Genomic DNA, 21,680 nt, shown 5'->3' with positions numbered 1-21,680 from the left:
TGTGCCCCTACAAGCCTCAGGACGACTGCCTTCTCCAGCTACCCCCTAGCAAAAATAGGAACAGTGCACCTCTCCCCACAAAAGTTCCTACCCCATCAAGCTCTGCCCCAGCTCTGGTATCCCAATAACTCTTCAGCCAGGACTCTACCCCCACAGTCCTTAGCACAAGCACCCAATGAAGGTATTGCATTGCATTGCAGCAACAGGAATGGCAAGTACCCTTCCCATGTACTAACCTATCCAGTTTCTGGTGCCTTAACAACTCACTAATGAGGGTATTGTGCCCACAGGCCTCAGAAAGAGCACCCCATTCAGGCATCTCCTCACAGGTACAAACACAGAGTGGCCCCTCCCCACCAACTACCTCACCTAGCTCTGTTCCCCTGACGCCTCTTCAGCCAGGGCAATGCCCCCAAAAACCTCCCCAGGCACCACTTTACATTAACAGTGTACCCCCTCCTTACACACTACCACACCTAGCACCTACCCCATCTAGTCCGGTCCCCCAATACCTCTCCAGATAGGGCCATCCACCACACATTGCTGAGGACACTGGAGGTCTCCCTACCTAAGGTCTACTCCCAGGTTCAGTAGGAAGAATCTCAGGTACTTGAGGAACATGCTTCCCCACTGTCTACTGGCCAATTATGGATGCCTGGAATCTCAGAGCACAGAAACAGTTTGCAATATGCCCGCCCAAGCTTATGTGCCTCATGCACTCACCTGTGTGATGAGGGTGGGGCTTTGCCCAGAAATGTTACAAGGTAATGCCTAGTGGCAGCAGGCACAGTGCACCTCATTCCCAGACACTACCGCACATAACTCAGGTCCTCTAAGATCTCCAGCCAGGACCCTTTCACCATAGGCCTCTGCATGGTCACCTTTTTAATCACTGCCTCCTAGGAAAGGCACAGGGATTCCCCTTCCCTGCACTATTCCACCCAGCTCCTACCCCATGAAGCTGTTACCTCACCCACCTCCTACACCTCCCACCTCCTACTCCACAATACTCCTGGTTCCCTAAGAACTATTTAGCAAGGTTCCTATCCCAAACAGGACTCAGCAGGGTCCACACATCAATGAACCTCCTTAGAGGGAAAGAGACACAATTTGCCTCTTCCCCATGCATTATTTATCCAGCTTTGGTCCCATGATGCCACTCCAACCAGTGCTGCACCCCACAAACTGCAGGACACACTGGTTTCCTAGCTACCTGAGGCTCTCCACTGGGATCCTCAATTTCCAACAGGAGCACAGTGGTAAGTGCCAGGCTGCCTTTGTAGGAAGCCTCACATTCTCACCAGGAATCGCAAAGTGGAAAGCCAGAAGGGACTTTATCCCAGAGGGTGACAAAGCTTCTTTGCCAGGAGAAGAGCAGGCCAGGTAGCCTACCGAAGATAGGTCCTCAGTTACTTGAAGACACGTGCTTCTCCACCCTCTGCCTGAAACTTCTAGGCCACAGGAAACCCACTGCACAGAAGTAGTTCACAGTGTTGTCTGTGCATCCCTGCATGCGTTGAGCGTGCATGCATCATGCATTCACTTATGAGTTGAGGGCAGGGCTGTGCCCAACAATATAGGGGTGGGCCACATGCTGTGCAGGAAGAGCGAGTGGAAAGAAGAGTTTCTGAGAGAATGTGCAGAATTGCTTGTGTTGCATGAGGGGGCGCTTCAAAACTTGCCCGGATGTGGTGCAGGTTGCTGGTTTCTTGTCTGGGCCAGAGTGTAGGAGGCAGCACAAGAATGCTGTGTCATCCCACCCTCCCCTGCAGTAGCGCTTGAGGTTGAGGTGGATGCACAACTTTTGCTGTATGGAGCCAAGGGAGTTCACACACACACACACACACACACACACACACACACACACATAAACATAGCTGAACAAGTAAGCACAGCTAGCACTCACAGGCACATATATACACCTGACACCTGATCACATAAATTTATGTGTAATTGGTTAATATGTAGAGGTAAGGTTAGGGTTAATATAAAATTTTTGTTTGAATTAGTGGTAGGGTTAAAGATTAATATGTGTACGTGAAAATATGAACAGTCCTAAGAATTTACATTAAAAATGTACCAAAACATATATAAGCATACATGTTATGACACAGAGAAGAATACAATATGAGTCATGTAATTACACATTTTGTATATAAGTGGAGGTGAGGATATAATCTATAAATGACATACATTAGTATAGATGCATTTTATCATTAAATAATTAAAATAGAAGTCAAAAACAATTTAAAATTTATTGGACTAGATAGATTCAAGTCAAACTGGATTTAAATAAAAAGGTAATGTAAAGATATTATAAAATTTTGGTTTGAGTTAGGATTAGGATTAAATAATGGACATGTATACTGGGAAATATCTGTATTCATAAGATGAATGTGTGAAAATATGTTAAAAAAATACATAAAAATATGCATGGTATGACATTAGGGAGACTGTTATATGAATCTTATGATGAGACATTTTGCAAATAGGGAGTTTCAAAGATATACCCTATAAATTATGTACAGTGATATGTATGTGAATTTAATATTGATTATTGAAAATAAAAGTCAAAATATAATTTAAAATTCTTATTGCTGTACAATAATTGAAGTAAAATTTGCCATTCTTATAGAAGTTATATAAAGGTCAATATAAAATTTTGGATTGTGTTACAGTTTTAGTGTAAGAATGAATATGAGAATTTGGAAATATCAATATTCATAAGAATATATTTTAAAATTATGTATGAAAGCACATGTAAAACCACATTTTGAACAAGCATAAGTAAAATGTGAGTCATGTGATTACACATTTGGTAAACATAGGATGAAGAATATATCTTATAAACAATATATACCAGTATATATGCAAATCTAATATTGATAATTGAACATATAAGTCAAAATACACATAAAATTTTATCATATTGTACATGCTTTTAATAAAATTTGGTTCAGTAATTGAGATAAGGTAAGTGTTTACATAAATGATTGGTTGGAGTTAGGATTAGAATTAGCAAGTGTTTGTGTAAATATAAATATTCCTAGAAATATACCTATGAAATTATGTACAACAACATATAAAAACATACATGTAGTGATACAGAGTGTGGTGAGCCGTTTCTGTGGACCATAGCCGCCATTACAACATGGCGCTGGCTGCCACTGTGGTCAGTAATAAACAACTCCTTATTAGGGAGAGTTGGCACATTTTGAGATAACACCCTATGAGAAAGATCCACGTGGCAGCTTTACATTGGGGCTTTGGATGCTTTATTAAGGCTAGGAGGCACGGGTGGAGGAGGAGAAGCTTGAAGATACATTTTGAATAAAGGCCTGAATAAACTGCTGAAAGAAGAATCCTGTGTTGCATCTCCTTTGCTGGCCGGGGGTCGCGACAACAGAGAAGAATATAAGGTGAGCCATCTAATTACTAATATTTGAAATGCAAAGATACGTATCCCATAAAAGATGTAGCATAATGTATAAATGCAAATTTTACATTGGTAATTGAAAATAGAAGTCAGAATACACTTTAAAATTCACATTGTTGACAGGTGTGGTTGTGAGCACTTGTAATTTCATTTGCTCTGGATGCCAAAGCAGAAGAATTTTGAGTTGCAAGACAGCCTCAGCAGCAGTGAGGCACTAAAAAATCTCAGAGAGATGCTGTCTTTAAGTAAAATACAAAATAGGTCTAAAGATGTACCTCTATGTTCAACTACTCATGAGTTCAAATCCTGGTTTAAAAAAAAATCATATTTTAGTACATGGATTTAAATAAATTTTGGCTTAGATATGAGGTAAATTAAGGGTTTATATGATTCTGATTTTTGTTGCATTTAGAGTTAAAGACTGAATCTGTATATCAGGAAGTGTAAGTATTCATAAGATTGTGAAAATATGAATTAAAATATACAGACTCATGTTCTGACACAGTGAAGAGTAAAATGTGAGTCAAGTAATTACATGTTTTATAAAATGTAAAGGCAAGTGTATATCCTATAAAGGATATAGTGAAATATATATGCAACTTTAATATTTATAATTGAAAATAGGAGTCAAAATGCATATGAAAAATTATATTGGGTTACAGGGAGATATGTAAAATTTGAATTAGTTTTAGCGGTAAGGATTAAGATAATATTTTACTTAGGGTTACATTTGGGGATAAGAATGAATATGTATACAAGAAAATATCAATATTTGTAAGATTATATGTCTGGAAATATGTACAAAGACACATAATCAAACAGGTTCTGATACAGAGAAGAGTAAATTATGTGTCAGGATATTATACATTTTTTAAATATAGGGTTGAAAAGACAAACTATAAATGATACATAGTAATATATATGCATATTAAAATGATCATTGACCCAGAAGACAAAATATACATTAAATCCTGTTTTGTGTACATACATTTAAGTAAAAATTGATTTACATATAGAGGTAATACAAAAAATAATAGTATAATTTAATTTCTGCAGGAGTTAGCATTAAAAGTAAATATGTGTATCAGAAAATATGTATGATAATAAGAATCTATGTGTGTATATATATATATATATATATATATATATATCACATCATTGTACATATTCTGACTTAGGAAAACATAAAATATGATTCAGGTGATTACAGATTTTGTAAATATGTGGTTGCCCATATATATCCATTTTATGATATATATATATATGTATATATATATATACATTTATAAACAAATTCCATGTATTTTAATATATGTCCTGATACGCATAAAATTCATAATAGATTACATGATTTTAAGTAACATTTGGTTAAAGTATTTAGGACAGTTAAGGGTTTATATAAACTTTTGAATTGAGTTAGAGTAATGATTAAAATTTTTAAAATCTATATTGGGAAACATGAATATACACAAGACTGTATGATTGAAAATATATATAAATATACATATTCCAAAAAAGGGAAAAGGAAAATTTGAGCCATGAAATTACATGTTTTGTAAATATGAGGATGCAAACACATATTCTATAAATAGTTTAATATAATATAATAGACAAATTTAACATTGATAATTGACAATACAAGCTAAAATAAGCTTTAAAATTTATATCATTGTAAATGGATTTAAGAGAAATTTGGTTTAGTTATAAAGGTAAGGTAAAAATTAATATTTCATTCTACTAAGGATTCTGCTTGCATTAAAGAATGAATATGTACCTTTGGAAATATAAATATTCAAAATAATATATGTTAAGATATTTAAATACATATCTTCAAACACAGAGGAGAGTACATTTTGAGTCATGTGATCATATATTTTGTACATATTATTTCAATATTGAAATAAAATTAAAAAATAAACTTTAAATTCATAATTGGGGTACATGAATTCATGTAAAATTTCCCTTAGATATAAAGGTAAGCTCGATTTTTATTTTTATTTTTTTTTTTTTTTTGGATTTGGCTTAGGGTTAAAGAACAATAATTGAAAAATCTCAATATTTTAAGTATATATGTGTGGAAATATTCATTGAAGCGTGTATAAATATACATGTTTTAAGACAGAAAAAAGTTTAATTTGGGTCAAGTGATTGAATAGTATTTACATATGGGGAGAAAAGAAGATAACCCTTAAATGGTACATTGTAATGTGTATGTAAATCAAGAGACTCACAAAAATTCATATTGATTTTAATATTTTAAAATAAAACATGGTTTAGGTATGAAGATAAGGTAGGGCTTAATACTTAAATTTATTTTGGTTTAGGGTTTAAGTTAAGAAATGATAATGTGTATCAGGAAATATCAATATTCATAAAAATGTGTGTGTTGTGATATGTATGATAACATATGTAGGCATGCACATTTTGACACAGGAAACAGTCAAATGTTAGTCAAGTCATTAAAATTTCTGTAAATATGGTAATGCAAGAATATATCTCATAAAATATGGGTAGTAATATAAATGCAAATTTAATATTGATACATATTATGATTACATATGTGAAATACACATAAAATTTTATATTGGTATACAAGATTTTAAATAAAATTTGGTTTAAGTCTTGAGGTAAGGTAAGTTTTTATCTAAAATGTTTGTTTATCTTAGGGTTAAAGAATTAACATATATATTAGTATATATGAATATTCATTAGAATGTACATGTGAAATTCTGTATGAAAACAGATACAAACATGTTTTGAAAAAGAGAATAATAAAATGTGAGTCATCTGTTCACATATTTTATAAATATGGGAAATTAAATGATATATATTATAAAGGATATATTGTTACAAGTATCTATATTAGATATTGAAAATTGAGTTAAAAGTAAAAATACCTTTAATATTGATAAAGGTGTAAATAAATTTATATAAACATTGGTTAATATATATAGGTAAGGTTAGGTTTAGAATCAAATTTTGGTTTTGAGTTAATGTTAGGATTGAAAAATTAGCATGTATATGTGGAAATATAAATACTCCTAAGAATGTACATGAAAATATGCACAAAACATATAAAAATATACATGTTGTAACAAGAGAAGTGTTAAATATCAGTCATATGGCTACATTTCCTCTATATAGGTTGATTGGAGGTTATATACTATAAATGATACATATTAATATATATGCAGATTTAAATATTATAATTAAAAATGGAAGTCAAAATACAATTTAAAATTTATATCTGTGTATTTTGATTCAAGTCAAATTTGACTTAGATATAGAGGTAATATAAAGGAAATATAAATTTTGGTTTGAGTTAGGATTAGGGTATAGAATGGGCCCATATGCTAAAAAATATCTGTATTCACCTGACTGACATGTAAAAATATGTTAAAAAAAAAAAAACGTAAAATATAAATGTCCTGACAAAAGGGAGAGGGTTTTTTGAGTAATGTGATGAGACATTTTGTAAATATGGAGTCATAAATAGATACCCTATAAATTATATAGTGCTATGTATATGAATTTAATATTGAAAATTGAATATAGAAGTCTGTTGAGAGCCACAGCCAAAGGGGCCCCAGCAAACTTCCAGCTGCCAGCAAGCTTCAGACTGCCAGCTGATGATTGGTTCACAGTGGCCCCAGCAACATCTAGCTGATTGGCTCCTCTGCGGTGATGTTCATTGGGCTGTTTCCCTGCCCTTCAGACTGCCAGCTGATGATTGGCTCGCAGCGGCCCCAGCAACATCTAGCTGATTGGTTCCTCCACGGAGCTGCTCATTGGGGGACTTCTTTGGCTCCGCCCACGCAACCCAGCCAATCGGCCTCAAGAGCAGGAGGATTGTGGGAGGTTGAGAGGCTGTTGTGGGGGAGGAGAGGCTTGTGGAAGCCAGTGGTGGCAGTTGGGCTCTGAGGGTTTTTTCCCTGAGGAGCTGTTTTGTTTGGCGTTTGTAGTTCTAAAAATAAAGTTAGTTTCATTTTGACAAGTGGCTCCTGATTTGTGCCATGCCAGACTTCGGCATTTGGTGGCTCCCACGGGGAGCAACTGAGGGTAATCAGCAACTGAGGGTAATCCTCTCGCCCTGCCCTCAGGGTAAGTAAACTGCTCGCCCCTGAGGGCAGGGCGAGAGGATGGATAGCCATTTTAAGTGTCCTCTTTTGTTTTGCTTCGTTTTTGTTTTAACTTTCCTGTCCCTGGAGATGAGTAAGAGGGAAGAAAAACCACTCACATCTGAGGAAAAACTATTTGCGTCTGAGAAACAGATAGGGAGAAAGGATGGATGCATATGTCAGGAGGATAGAAAGGCTGTTATAATGATTTTGTGTGGTTCCATTTTTATTGGATTCTGTCTCGGTTTTGTTTGGTGTTATCTTGCTGGGTTGTATTATAGTAGAAATACGGGATCAGCAATTAGTAAAAAACAAACCGAAAGAGTGTTAATTAAATTGTTAGAGGAAGGAAGCTTCCCAGTAAAATCAAGAGCAGTCAGGGCATACATTGATATAATACAAGAATATAGCCCATGGCTTTTTAAGGAGGAGTCGTTAGATATATCACAATGGAACCATCATGGTGAAGATTTAAAAAGACTAGAAAAGAACAACCCAGGGACTCTGCCAGTTGGCACATTGCCATTGTGGACGTACATATCTGGTTTGCTTAGTCCAAAGTCTTCAGTTCAGATAAAGGTAGAGGAAGAAGAAGACATATTGATTCAAGTAGAAGAGGAAGTCTCTCAAGTTAGTCAGAAAGAGGAAAAGATTCAAGTAAAAGAGAAGGTCTTTCGAGATAGTGAGACAGAGGAAGGAAGTTTAGAGCAGAAAAATCTATCAGGGGAAAAGTTAAAACAGGAGACTGCTAATAAGACCTTTTTATTAGAGAGCGTAAGTGTCCAACAAACAGCACCACCTCTACAGGAGACTGCTACTAACAGCATTCTATCACCAGAGGGCGTAAGTGTTCAACCAACAGCGCCACCTCTACAGGAGACTGCTACTAACAGCACTCTATCACCAGAGGCATAAGTGTCCAATCAATAGCACCACCTCCATATGCTAGGAGACTCCCAACCCCCGCAGTTGATAGTTGGGATCCTGAGACAGGATCTCAAGTATGCCCTGTATTTGAGGTAGGAGGGCAGCGAACTTACCAAGGTTTAAATTTCAAATCAGTGAAGGAGCTAAAAGAGGCTGTAACAACCTATGGTCCTGAAGCACCCTTCACTCTAAGCTTGGTCGAATCCATTACCAACTTAAGCATGATGCCAGCAGATTGGGCTAGTATGTGTAAAGCTGTGCTAAATGGAGGACAATACCTGTTATTATGGAAGGTTGCCAATGAGGAATTTTGCAAGGAGACGGCTAGTCGAAATGCAGCAGCTAGTTATCCTCAGAGAAATCTAGATATGTTGTTAGGAAAGGGACCTTATGAGGATCGGCAGCAACTAAATGCATATGATCCTGGTGTATATTCACAAATTGCTGTAGATGCAGTTAAGGCATGGAAGACTTTACAAGGACATGGAGGTTTACGAGGTCAATTATCTAAGATAATACAAGGAGCTAATGAACCTTATGCTGAATTTGTAGATAGGCTTATTCAAACAGCTACCAGAGTTTTGGGGAATACAGAACAAGCAATGCCATTAATAAAACAACTGGCTTATGACCAAGCGAATCGTTGGTGTAGAGATATCATTAGACCATGGAAACAGGAAGATTTAAACACATATATTAAATTATGTAGAGACATTAATGAACAAGGGCAAATTGTGGCAGCTGCAGTAAAACAGGCTTTAGATGCCAGAGAAATTAATGAACAAGGGCAAATTGTGGCAGCTGCAGTAAAACAGGTTTTAGATGCCAGAGACATTAATGAACAAGGGCAAATTGTGGCAGCTGCAGTAAAACAGGCTTTAGATGCCAGGCCAAGAACATGCTACAATTGTCAACAAACAGGACATTTTAAAAGGAATTGCCCCATAGGAGGAGGTTTTAACAAAACTAGGTATCAAACAAGTAGAATACCGGGTATTTGCCCACGATGCCGTAGAGGGAGACATTGGGCTAATGAATGCCGTTCTCAAACCACCATAGAGGGTACTCCATTACATTGAGCTAATGAATGCCGATCTCAAACCACCATAGAGGGTACTCCATTATCAAAAAACGAACAAGGACAAGGTGTTTATCCACAATATCGTGGACAAAGGCATCGGGCTCCATTGCCAAAAAATGGACAGGGGGCCCCAATGCTCCGGGGCCCCAAACCACAAATATACGGAGCACTGGAGTAACGCAGCAACCCCAGCAACCCCATCAGGGTAGTGCCCAGCACATCATATCCCTCATCAGACAAACCAGAGGGAGTGCAGGGTTGGACATCTGTGCCTCCACCAAATCAGTACTAACTCCAGAGATGGGAGTTCAAATCATTCCCACAGGGGTAAAAGGACCTCTTCCCAAAGGAACAGTAGGCTTATTATTGGGACGCAGCTCTTCTACTCTAAAAGGACTTTTGATAAGTCCTGGGGTAATTGATTCCGATTATGAAGGTGAAATAAAAATTATAGCCAGTTCTCCAAAGGGTATATCTGCTGCGCCCCTCCCCTGACTCAGGCAATGGCAAGGCCCTACTGAGGTGGATGGCACAAGGCGTCCATCCTCTGGAGGAGCGCAGTATGTTTCTGGGAATGGGCTGATTTGTTTTTGTATTCCTTTAATAAGTACAGTTTTGATTTCTCATATGACCATTAAGTACGAAGGAAAAATCATGACTTTCCCAATTAATGCAACTACTTCTAAAGCATAGATCTGTTTGCTCTAAATGCAATGATTCAGCTGTGGAGTGTAAGTTGTTAATGTCTACAGAAAAACTCCCTGTATTCCTGTCAAGGAAGTTTTTGAGAAATTAAATTAAAATCTAGAGAAGAAAAATTAATGTTAAGAAGATAGATTAGTGCTTAGTACTTGGCAACTTGTTCTTGTTCCTGTGCACAATGGTTTGTGCTCTTACTTTTGTTTGATTAAAAGTAATAACAAGTCAACCCCTTGCCGTAACCATGGCACCGGTTCCAGTCAGTAAGTCAAGAAAGAATAGTCAAGGTATAGGCCAATAGTTTGGGACATTTGTAACTATTATTAAAAGTTAACTAAGCAGAAACTGCTCAAAGCAAAACGCGAACTGAAAGTACAAATGCTTGCTTATGCATAAGCCAAGATACATTCTTCTATTCTAATTGTAGCTACGTAATATTTTGTTTTGTTTGAATAATGATTCCTGTTTTGTAACCACAAAGTACTGTAAGCCTGCCAAAATGAAAAGTATATATGATCAACTTCACAAGTAAAGATTGGGATCAACACCTTCACTTTGGTGTCTGTGTTGTTTCTCCACCCCCTCTTTCGCCGACTCCTCACCATCCATTCGTCTCCTGAGACCCCCTGTTGGAGCTGGTCTCCGACATCTGGCGCCCCCCGAACAGGGACGATCGGTAATCCATAAGTCTAATGCATTCATTTCATTGAGAAGTTTTTGGGTGAGGATAGGATCTTACCTAGGGTACTGCAGACCCCTTAGCAAGGTGCTAAGTAAGTGAAGGGTAAGTAATCAGAGAACTTATTTTGAGAAGTCATGGGCCATAAAGAGTCTAAAGAAAGAGGACTCTTTATTGATATAGCTAAGCATATGCTCCATAAACGGGGCATTTCAGTTTCTTCTAAGCAGTTAGACATTTTTTTTAATTTTATTCAAGAATGCTCTCCTTCGTTCCCTGAGGAAGGAACCTTGAATTTAGAAACATGGAAAAAACTAGGTAAAGAGATGAAGGTTTATTATGATCATCATGGGCCAGAAAAGATTCCTGTAGATGCTTTTGCATTATGGAATGTTTTTAAAGATGCTTTGGATCCGACCCATGAGGCAGTTTGTTTGGCTCGTCAAGTGACTGAGTCTGAACAGACCCCCTTAATTGAGGCTGCTGCTACATCTAGATTTTATAAAACTACATCCCCTCAAAAACAGTCTCAATCTGATAATGAACAAGGGGATGAAGAGGAGGACGAACAACTTTCTCCTCAAGATCAGCAGGACTTAGAGGAGGCTGCAGCTCGATACCATAACTCTGATTGGCCACCAAATTTGTTAGTCTCTATGTCTCCTATGCCTCCTACACAGCCCTCTGCTCCTCCTGATTATTCTCAACAAAATAAGACACCTAAAAAACAACCTAAAAATCTTCCCTTTCTGGGAGCCATCACTGAAGCAAAAAATCAGGGTGATTATTCTTTATGCTTTCCTGTTATCCCTCAAGGGAAATTTGATGATTCACCTCAATGGGAACCTCTTCCCTTTAAATTAATAAAAGAATTAAAAACCTCTGTTACTAATTTTGGTCCAACTTCCCCTTATACTTTACAATTGGTAGACTCAGTTGCTGCTGAATGGCTTACGCCTTTTGACTGGCAGCAGACAGCCAAATCCTGTCTGGCTCCTGGACAGTATTTACTCTGGAAATCTGAATTTGAAGATCAAGCAAAACAATTAATAGGAAGAAGTATTATTAAAAGAGGACAAAAGTATACTCTAGGTATGTTACTGGGTAGTGGAGATTATGCTTCTCCTCAGAGCCAACTTTCCTTTAACAAAGAAACCTTAACTGAAATCTCAAAGTGTGCTGTTACTGCATGGCGAAGCTTACCTAGTTCTGAAACAAAACAAATTTTCTTTCTAACATTAAACAACAGGCTACAGAGTTATATGAAGATTTTGTGGCTCGCCTACAGGAAACTGTTTCTAAGGTTATTACTAATACTGAAGCTGCTGATATACTTATAAAGCAGTTGGCCTTTGAAAATGCTAATCCCACTTGTCAAGCTTTACTTCGACCCATTAGAAAAACTGGGTCTTTATCTGATTTTATTCGTATGTGCATGGATTCTACTCCAGCCCATATTCAGGGGATTGCTATTGCTGCTGCATTACAAGGCAAGACTTACTCACAGTTTTTAAAGGGTTATGGTACTAAAAATAACAATAAAAATTTTCCTTCAAAAAATAATACTCCTAATATTAAAGTTCAATGTTTTTCTTGTGGACAGACAGGACATTTTAGTCGTGATTGCCCAAATAAACTATCTAATAAAAATCCTTTTATACAAAATAATCCTCCAAAAATTCCCTTCCCCAGGTGTCATAAAGGCTTTCATTGGGCCAAAGATTGTAGGTCAAAATTTGACAAGGATGGAAACCCTATAGTCCCTACTTCTCAGAATCCAATGGAACCAAAAAACGGGGAATGGGGCTCTCCCCAGGACCCACAAAACAACAGGGTCTTTCCCAGACAAATCCCTTCTTTCGTGGGCTCTCAATTAGCGACTTGGCCCGAGCAACTCCAGGAAGTGCAGGATTAGACTTGCCCTCTTCAGTTCATGCTATACTTACTCCAGATTCTGAAGTTACTTTGATTCCAACTGGGGTCTATGGACCTCTTCCCCAAGGCTATTTTGGTCTAATATTAGGGAGAAGTTCTCTATCTTCCCAAGGCATTTTTATCTTGCCAGGTATTATTGATTCAGATTTCCAGGGAGAAATTAAAGTTATGATTCAACGTCCAGTTAAAACTGTTCAAATTAGACCTCAACAAAGAATCGCACAAATTTTAATTATTCCTTATTTAAACAATCCTAATGCTGTACTTAAAAGTAATAGAGGAGATCAAGGTTTTGGTTCTAGTAATGCTGTTGCATGGATACAAAAGATTAAACAATCTAGACCTATGAAATATATTTCTGTGGAAGGCTTACAAATAAAAGGTATTTTGGATACAGGGGCTGATGTTTCTTGTATAGCTGGAAAAGACTGGCCTCCTTCTTGGCCCACTAGTAAGTCTCCTTCTACTCTTATAGGATTGGGACTTGCCTCCAATGTCGCCAAGAGTACACAAATATTACATTGGCAATGTGAAGAAAAAACTGGGACTTTTCAGCCTTATGTCATCCCCTCTTTGCCTTTTACTTTATGGGGATGGGACATTTTACAACAATTTAATGTTGTTCTGACAAATGATATACCTCAGATTTCAAAGCAGCCTTTTTCCTATGGGCCACTGTCCTTAAAGAGGCTGATCCTATTGTTTGGAATTCCAATAACCCTGTTTGGGTGGATCAGTTGCCCTTAACTCAGGAAAAACTGGATGCTGCCTCTCATCTAGTTAATGAGCAATTAGAATTGGGACATATAGAACCATCTACTAGTCCTTTGAATACTCCTATTTTTGTTATAAAAAAGAAATCTGGCAAATGGAGACTCCTACAGGATTTAAGAGCTATTAACAAAACTATGGAAACTATGGGAGCTCTGCAACCAGGCCTCCCTTCTCCTGTGGCTATACCAAAAGGACAATATCTTGTAGTTATAGATCTACAGGACTGTTTTTTTACCATTCCTCTTGCAAAACAGGATTGTAAACGTTTTGCTTTTAGTTTACCATCTTCTAATTTACAAAGACCTTTTCAAAGATTTCAATGGAAAGTTTTGCCTCAGGGAATGAAAAATAGCCCCACCTTATGTCAAAAATTTGTTGATGCAGCCTTAGTCTCCACGAGAAATAAGTTTCCATCTGGATACATAATTCATTATATGGATGATATTTTATTAGCTCATGCTGATTATTTGATACTCCAACAAATGCTTAATTTTATGATTACAAGTTTACAAGACTGGGGATTAAAAATTGCTCCTGATAAAATTCAAACTCAGGCTCCTTTTTCTTACCTTGGAAGATTGATTAATTCCAACAATATAACTTCTCAAAAAATACAGATTAGGGTTGATTCTTTGCATACTTTAAATGATTTTCAAAAACTTCTTGGGGATATTAATTGGATTAGGCCTTACTTAAAATTAACCACTGCTGACCTTAAACCTTTATTTGAAATTTTACAGGGAGATTCAAATCCAAATTCACCTAGACAATTATCTCCTGAGGGAAAGAAGGCTTTATTTAAGGTGGAGAAGGCTATTTCAGATCATTATTTACAAGAAATAGACTATAATAAGCCCTGGATGTTAATAATCTTACAGACTTCACACACTCCTACTGGATGCCTATGGCAAGATGATCCTTTAGAATGGATTCATTTGCCTTCTACTCCAAAAAAGATTAATATTTCATATCCCACCCAGGTGTCATCATTAATTTGTAAAGGTAGACTTCGAAGTAGAGAGCTCTTTGGACGAGATCCATCTTCCATTATTATTCCATATAAAAAGGAACAATTAGATTTCTTATTAAATGTTAATGATGAGTGGCCTATAGCATTACAGGGATTCTATGGAGAAATATTGTTTCATTTGCCTAACCACCCATTACTACATTTTATGACTAAGGTAAATACTATTTTTCCTAAAAACTTTTCTCATGTGCCCCTGGATCAGGCTTCTCTAATTTTTACAGATGGATCCTCTAATGGAATAGCTGTTACTATTATAGATGACCAAGAGCCAATAGTCCAACAAACAACTGAAACCTCTGCTCAAAGGACAGAATTAATTGCTATTATAACTGCTTTTGAAAAGGTTACACAGCCTTTTAATCTTTATACTGATTCCCAATATATAGTTAATCTCTTTCCAGCCATAGAAACATCTTCTTTGTCCTCTCATTCATCAATTGTTAATATATTACAAAAATTACAAAAATTAATATTACAGAGATCCTATAAATTTTTTATTGGACATATTAGAGGACATTCTAACTTACCTGGACCTTTAGTGGTAGGAAATGCTAAAGCTGATTTATTAACTAGGACTGTTTATAACGTTATTGAACAAGCTACTAAAGATCATCAATTACATCATCAAAATTCTGCTGCTCTTAGAGCACAGTTTCATATAACTAAAGAACAAGCTAGACAAATTGTTAAACAATGTCAAATCTGTCCTACTCACTTTCCTTCTCCACAGATGGGTGTCAACCCTAGGGGTTTATTACCCAACAAATTGTGGCAGATAGATGTTACTCATATTCAAGAGTTTGGAAAGTTATCTTTTGTTCATGTTTGTGTGGATACTTTCTCACATGTTATTTTTGCTACAGCCGGTACTGGAGAAGCTTATAAGGATATTGCCCAACATCTTTTTGCCTCCTTTGCATATATGGGATTACCTCTTCATATTAAGACAGACAATGCTCCTGCTTATATTTCAAAATCCTTTAAACACCTGTGTCAGACACTTAACATAGTTCATTCCACAGGCATCCCCTATAACCCACAAGGACAAGCCATAGTGGAAAGAGCTCATCAGACCTTAAAATCTCAAATTAATAAATTAAAAGAGGGGGAACTACATTATAGCTCTCCTCATCAAATTCTTCAACATGCTCTATTTGTCATTAACCATTTAAATGTAAATGATTCTAAATTAACTCCAATGCAACGTCATTGGTCTGAGCAAACAGTAACTCAAAAACCTTTAGTTAAATGGAAAGATCTTCTTACTGGACAGTGGAAAGGACCTGATATTCTCTTAACATCGGGTAGAGGATATGCTTGTGTGTTTCCACAGGATGCTACTTCACCTTTGTGGATTCCAGATCGACTCATCAGACATTATGACTCACCCATATCGCAGGCGGAGCTTCCTCCCCAAGCCATACCCTAGGATGCCATCGACCCAGGATGAAGAACTTGCCGAGGACATGACTAATCTTCACCTTCATTCCCCTCGACAGGCACGAACAACATTGACATCAAAATTACCTTCCTGGGGTCAAATCAAACATTTGACCAGTCAGGCACAAAACTTGGTTGTTAGCCAAGGTGCCTCTGCCTCTCCTGAAAAAGTGTTTCTTGCTATGCTAGCACTCTTATCCTGTCAGGTATCACTGATTTCTGCTAATCAATCTTATTGGGATTATTTTCCTGATCCTCCTCTTTTAAGAGTTACTGATTGGGGAAAACTTAATATTAAGGTGTTTACTGATAATCCTGATTTGTTAGGAGGAATTTCTGATTCCCTTATTCCTCATAAGATGTCCTATAATATTAATTTCAAGGGTTTAATAGAAGAGACTCCTATTTGCTTTGCTACTGATAATAAATTCATCCCTCAAGGATGTATGCCTATTAATTATAGACAATATTTTACTGATTGCCCTCCTGGCTTCCCAAACATGGATAATAAAAAGAGAAGCCTTTGGCTCCTCGAAATGGTTTCTTTAGGATTTAATGAAACCTATGTTAATAAGACATTACCTGAAGCCATTGATCCATGTGAATTAAAGAATAACAAAAAAGATTTTTATTGGAATAATATGATTGATCCTTGGGAAGAATTTCCTCATTGGTTTCAATGTGGATTTATGCAAAGGGCACAAGTCTTTCAGCCTAAGTCTTCAGATGTTAAGATCTATGATTGGTCTGCTTCTGCCCCTCATTTTGATTATAAAAATTATTTTAAGACTAAGTTTCAAAAATTTAATCATACTGAAGGAATGTATACAAGTTTTCCTATTCATAGATGGTTCTCACCTGGTTGGGTCACTCCCATATTTTATAGTGAGCTCCCTAATGGAAAGGTTTCATACTTCCCAGATCTCTTTAGATTAATTGCAGCTACTAATATGGTTCTTTTAACCAGACCTGGTAAAACTCCAGAACCTTTCAATATTCGTGCTTGCATTAATGCTCCTCATGTTATTTTAGTAGGTAATAATAATACCTTGACAATTAATTGTAACAATAGTGTTTATTCTATTTCCTGTGATCAATGTATGTTAACTAATTGTATACATGCTAATCTTCCAAAAAACTATACTACTTTTATAATTATACATCAGCCTTCCTATGTAATGATTCCTGTCCTTCTTAATGATGATTGGTATGATGATGAAGGGTCACAAATTCTTAAAAAATTTAATGAATTAATTAGACCTAAGCCATTTGTTGCAACATTAATTTTAGGAATTACAGCATTAATAGGAATTATTACTTCTTTAGCTTTATCTACTACAGCTTTAGTTAAAGAAATTCATACTGCTCATCATGTTAATGATTTATCTCATAATGTTTCATTAGCATTGGCTATTCAAGAAAAAATAGATAAAAAATTGGAGGCCCGAATTAGTGCCTTAGAGGAAGCTTTATTATATGTAGGAAACCAGATTCGAAATATAAAAACTCAAATGACAACCAAATGTCATGCTAATTTCAAATGGATCTGTGTTACTCCCTTAAAATATAATCAAACTAAATATGGATGGAATCAAGTACAAACTCATTTATTAGGGATTTGGAATAAAACTGAAATAGGCCCCAATATACAAGATCTACAACAACAAGTAAAATATATAAGTAAGGCTTATTTATCTACTGACTCTACAGCTGACCTTGCTGCAGACTATACAAAAATGTACAAAAAACTATTTCCAATAGCACTTGGTGGTCATATATGATTAATATTGGTTTTAGCTTTTTATTCATTGTTCTTGTTTGTCTCATTCTTCCAGTCCTCTTCAGACTTGTCTGGAAATCAATCAGAAGCATCTCCGTCCAAATCGAACATCTCAAATTAAAAAATAAAAAAGGGGGGAAATGCTGTGCCCCTCCCCTGACTCAGGCAATGGCAAGGCCCTACTGAGGTGGATGGCACAAGGCGTCCATCCTCTGGAGGAGCGCAGTATGTTTCTGGGAATGGGCTGATTTGTTTTTGTATTCCTTTAATAAGTACAGTTTTGATTTCTCATATGACCATTAAGTGCGAAGGAAAAATCATGACTTTCCCAATTAATGCAACTACTTCTAAAGCATAGATCTGTTTGCTCTAAATGCAATGATTCAGCTGTGGAGTGTAAATTGTTAATGTCTACAGAAAAACTCCCTGTATTCCTGTCAAGGAAGTTTTTGAGAAATTAAATTAAAATCTAGAGAAGAAAAATTAATGTTAAGAAGATAGATTAGTGCTTAGTACTTGGCAACTTGTTCTTGTTCCTGTGCACAATGGTTTGTGCTCTTACTTTTGTTTGATTAAAAGTAATAACAAGTCAACCCCTTGCCGTAACCATGGCACCGGTTCCAGTCAGTAAGTCAAGAAAGAATAGTCAAAGTATAGGCTAATAGTTTGGGACATTTGTAACTATTATTAAAAGTTAACTAAGCAGAAACTGCTCAAAGCAAAACGCGAACTGAAAGTACAAATGCTTGCTTATGCATAAGCCAAGATACATTCTTCTATTCTAATTGTAGCTATGTAATATTTTGTTTTGTTTGAATAATGATTCCTGTTTTGTAACCACAAAGTACTGTAAGCCTGCCAAAATGAAAAGTATATATGATCAACTTCACAAGTAAAGATTGGGATCAACACCTTCACTTTGGTGTCTGTGTTGTTTCTCCACCCCCTCTTTCGCCGACTCCTCACCATCTGTTCGTCTCCTGAGACCCCCTGTTGGAGCTGGTCTCTGACATATATCAGTAATTTCACCAGGAGATAGAATAGCACAGTTACTAATAATACCAAGCCTACATGATAAATTTTCCAGTCATGCTGTAGAAAGACGTTCCATGGGATTAGGCTCCACAGGTGTAGATTGGGCTATGCTTTCTTTAAATTTAGATTCTCGCCCCATGCTAAAACTAAATATTCAAGGACATGAATTTAATGGGCTACTGGATACAGGTGCAGACCTTAGCATCATCTCTCGTCAAGAATGGCCAAAACATTGGCCATTACAACAAGCCACTCAATCGCTTCAAGGCCTAGGAGTGGTGACTAATCCTGATAGAAGTACAATGGTATTAGATTGGAAGGATCCTGAAGGATGTGAGGGAACTATACAGCCATATGTATTGTATCATCTTCCCGTAAATTTATGGGGACGAGATGTCTTAGATCAATTAGGTTTGACATTAACAAATAATATCAATCAAAATGCACCCACTATTATGGCTAGACAAGGTTTTAGGAAAGGAAAAAGATTAGAAAAACAAGAACAAGGTATAGCAGCACCAATACAAATAGATCAAGGAACAGACAGACATGGGTTGGATTTTCACAAAGGGCCACTGAGACAATAAAAATTACATGGAAATCAGAAAGACCAGTATGGGTTCCTCAGTGGCCCTTGACTAAAGAAAAGACACAAGTAGCCCATGATCTGGTCAAACAACAATTAGCGGAAGGACATATACAACCTTCTGTATCTCCCCATAATACTCCCATTTTTGTCATCAAAAAGAAATCTGGTAAATGGAGATTACTGCAAGATTTAAGAACCATTAACAATGAAATGGTCATTATGGGACCAGCTCAATCGGGGATTCCTCAATTGTCTGCTTTGCCAAAAACTTGGTATGTTTTAGTTATAAATATTAAAGATTGTTTTTTTTCAATTCCAATTCATCCTGAGGATAGTCTACGTTTTGAATTTACTATCCCTGCACTAAATCATGAAGGTCCTGATCAGAGATATGAAGGGAAAGTACTCCCTCAAGGGGTGGCTAACAGCCCAACTATGTGTCAAATTTATGTTAACAAAGTAATCCAGCCACTTAGAAATCAAAATCCTGAACTACAAATATTTCATTATATGGATGATGTATTATTAGCACACAAAGCTAAAAACACATTGCTAGAATGTTATGCCACACTTACAAACTTATTAAAAAATTATAATCTAGAGATAGCAATAGATAAAGTACAATTAAATTTTCCAATTAATTATTTAGGAGTTCTATTATCCTCAACCATGATCCGTCCACCAAAAATTCAAATACAAGTAGATCAACTCAAATCACTTAATGACTTTCAAAAGTTATTAGGAGATATAAATTGGATAAGGCCTTACCTAGGTATTCCAACAGGAGAATTGGGACCTTTATTTGATATCCTAAAAGGTCCATCAGATCCAAATTCACCCCGAATGTTAATGCCTGAAGCAAGAAAGGCATTAAAAATCATTGAAACATATATGGAAAATATGCATTTGGATAGAATTGATATAAGTTTGCCTTTATTATTTATTGTACTACCAACAAAAAATATTCCTACAGGAGTATTTTGGCAAGAAGGTCCATTATTATGGATACATTTATCTTATTCTCCTAACACTATTCTTACTAGGTATCCTGAGGCTGTAGGACAATTAATACTCAAAGGAATAAAAACAGCAAAGGCAGTGTTTGGAATTTCTCCCCATAAAATTATTACTCCATATACTATGAATCAAATTGATGAATTAGCTAATGAGTTAAATACTTGGGCAATAATAATGTGCAAATCTAATGTTTCATTTGATAACCACTTACCATCTAATCCTTTATTGTCTTTTTGGTCATTGCATCCTGTAATTTTTCCAAAAATGACAAGAAAAACACCTATCATGAATGCTCCAACTATATTCACTGATGGGTCAAATAATGGTACAGCAGCAATAGTTACACCTGATCAAACTTTTACATTTTTATTATCCAAACAATCATCTCAAAAGGTAGAGCTTAATGCAGTATTACAAACTTTTGTGATGTTTAAGGATTCTGTATTTAATTTATTTTCTGATAGTCAGTATATAGTTAATGCTATAGTATCCCTTGAAGATGCTGGTAGGATTTCCCCTTCTTCTACTGTTTTCTCTTTGTTTTCCACTATACAAAGTTTAATCTGGGACAGAAAAGATCCATTCTTTATAGGACATATCAGAGCACATACAGGATTGCCTGGAGCCCTTAGTTTGGGCAATGATTTAGCAGATAAAACTACACATGACATACATATTTTCTCTACACTAGAAGAAGCTATAAATTTTCATAAAAGATTCCATGTCAATGCTAATACTTTACAAAAGCATTTTAAAATAACTAAGGAACAAGCTAGACAAATAATAAAACAATGTCAAAATTGTGTGACCTTTTTACCACAAGTTAATCTTGGAGTCAATCCTAGAGGATTGATGCCTAACCATATTTGGCAGATGGACGTCACACACTTGCCAAAATTTGGAAAATTAAAATATTTGCATGTTTCAGTTGATACTTCTTCTAGATTTTTGATGGGCTCCCTTCATGCCGGCAAAAAAACTAAAGATGTTATAGCTCATTGCTTACAAAATTTTGCCACTGTGGGCATTCCAAAACAATTAAAAACAGATAATGCCCCTGGTTATACGTCTACTTCTTTTAAACAATTTTGCTCATCATTTGGCATTACTCATATAACAGGAATCCCATACAATCCATAG

Source organism: Ictidomys tridecemlineatus, chromosome Y, assembly GCF_052094955.1.
Source record: "Ictidomys tridecemlineatus isolate mIctTri1 chromosome Y, mIctTri1.hap1, whole genome shotgun sequence".
Taxonomy (NCBI): Eukaryota; Metazoa; Chordata; class Mammalia; order Rodentia; family Sciuridae; genus Ictidomys; species Ictidomys tridecemlineatus.
The sequence above is the reverse complement of the archived record's forward strand: the minus strand, read 5'-3'. Positions refer to the sequence as shown.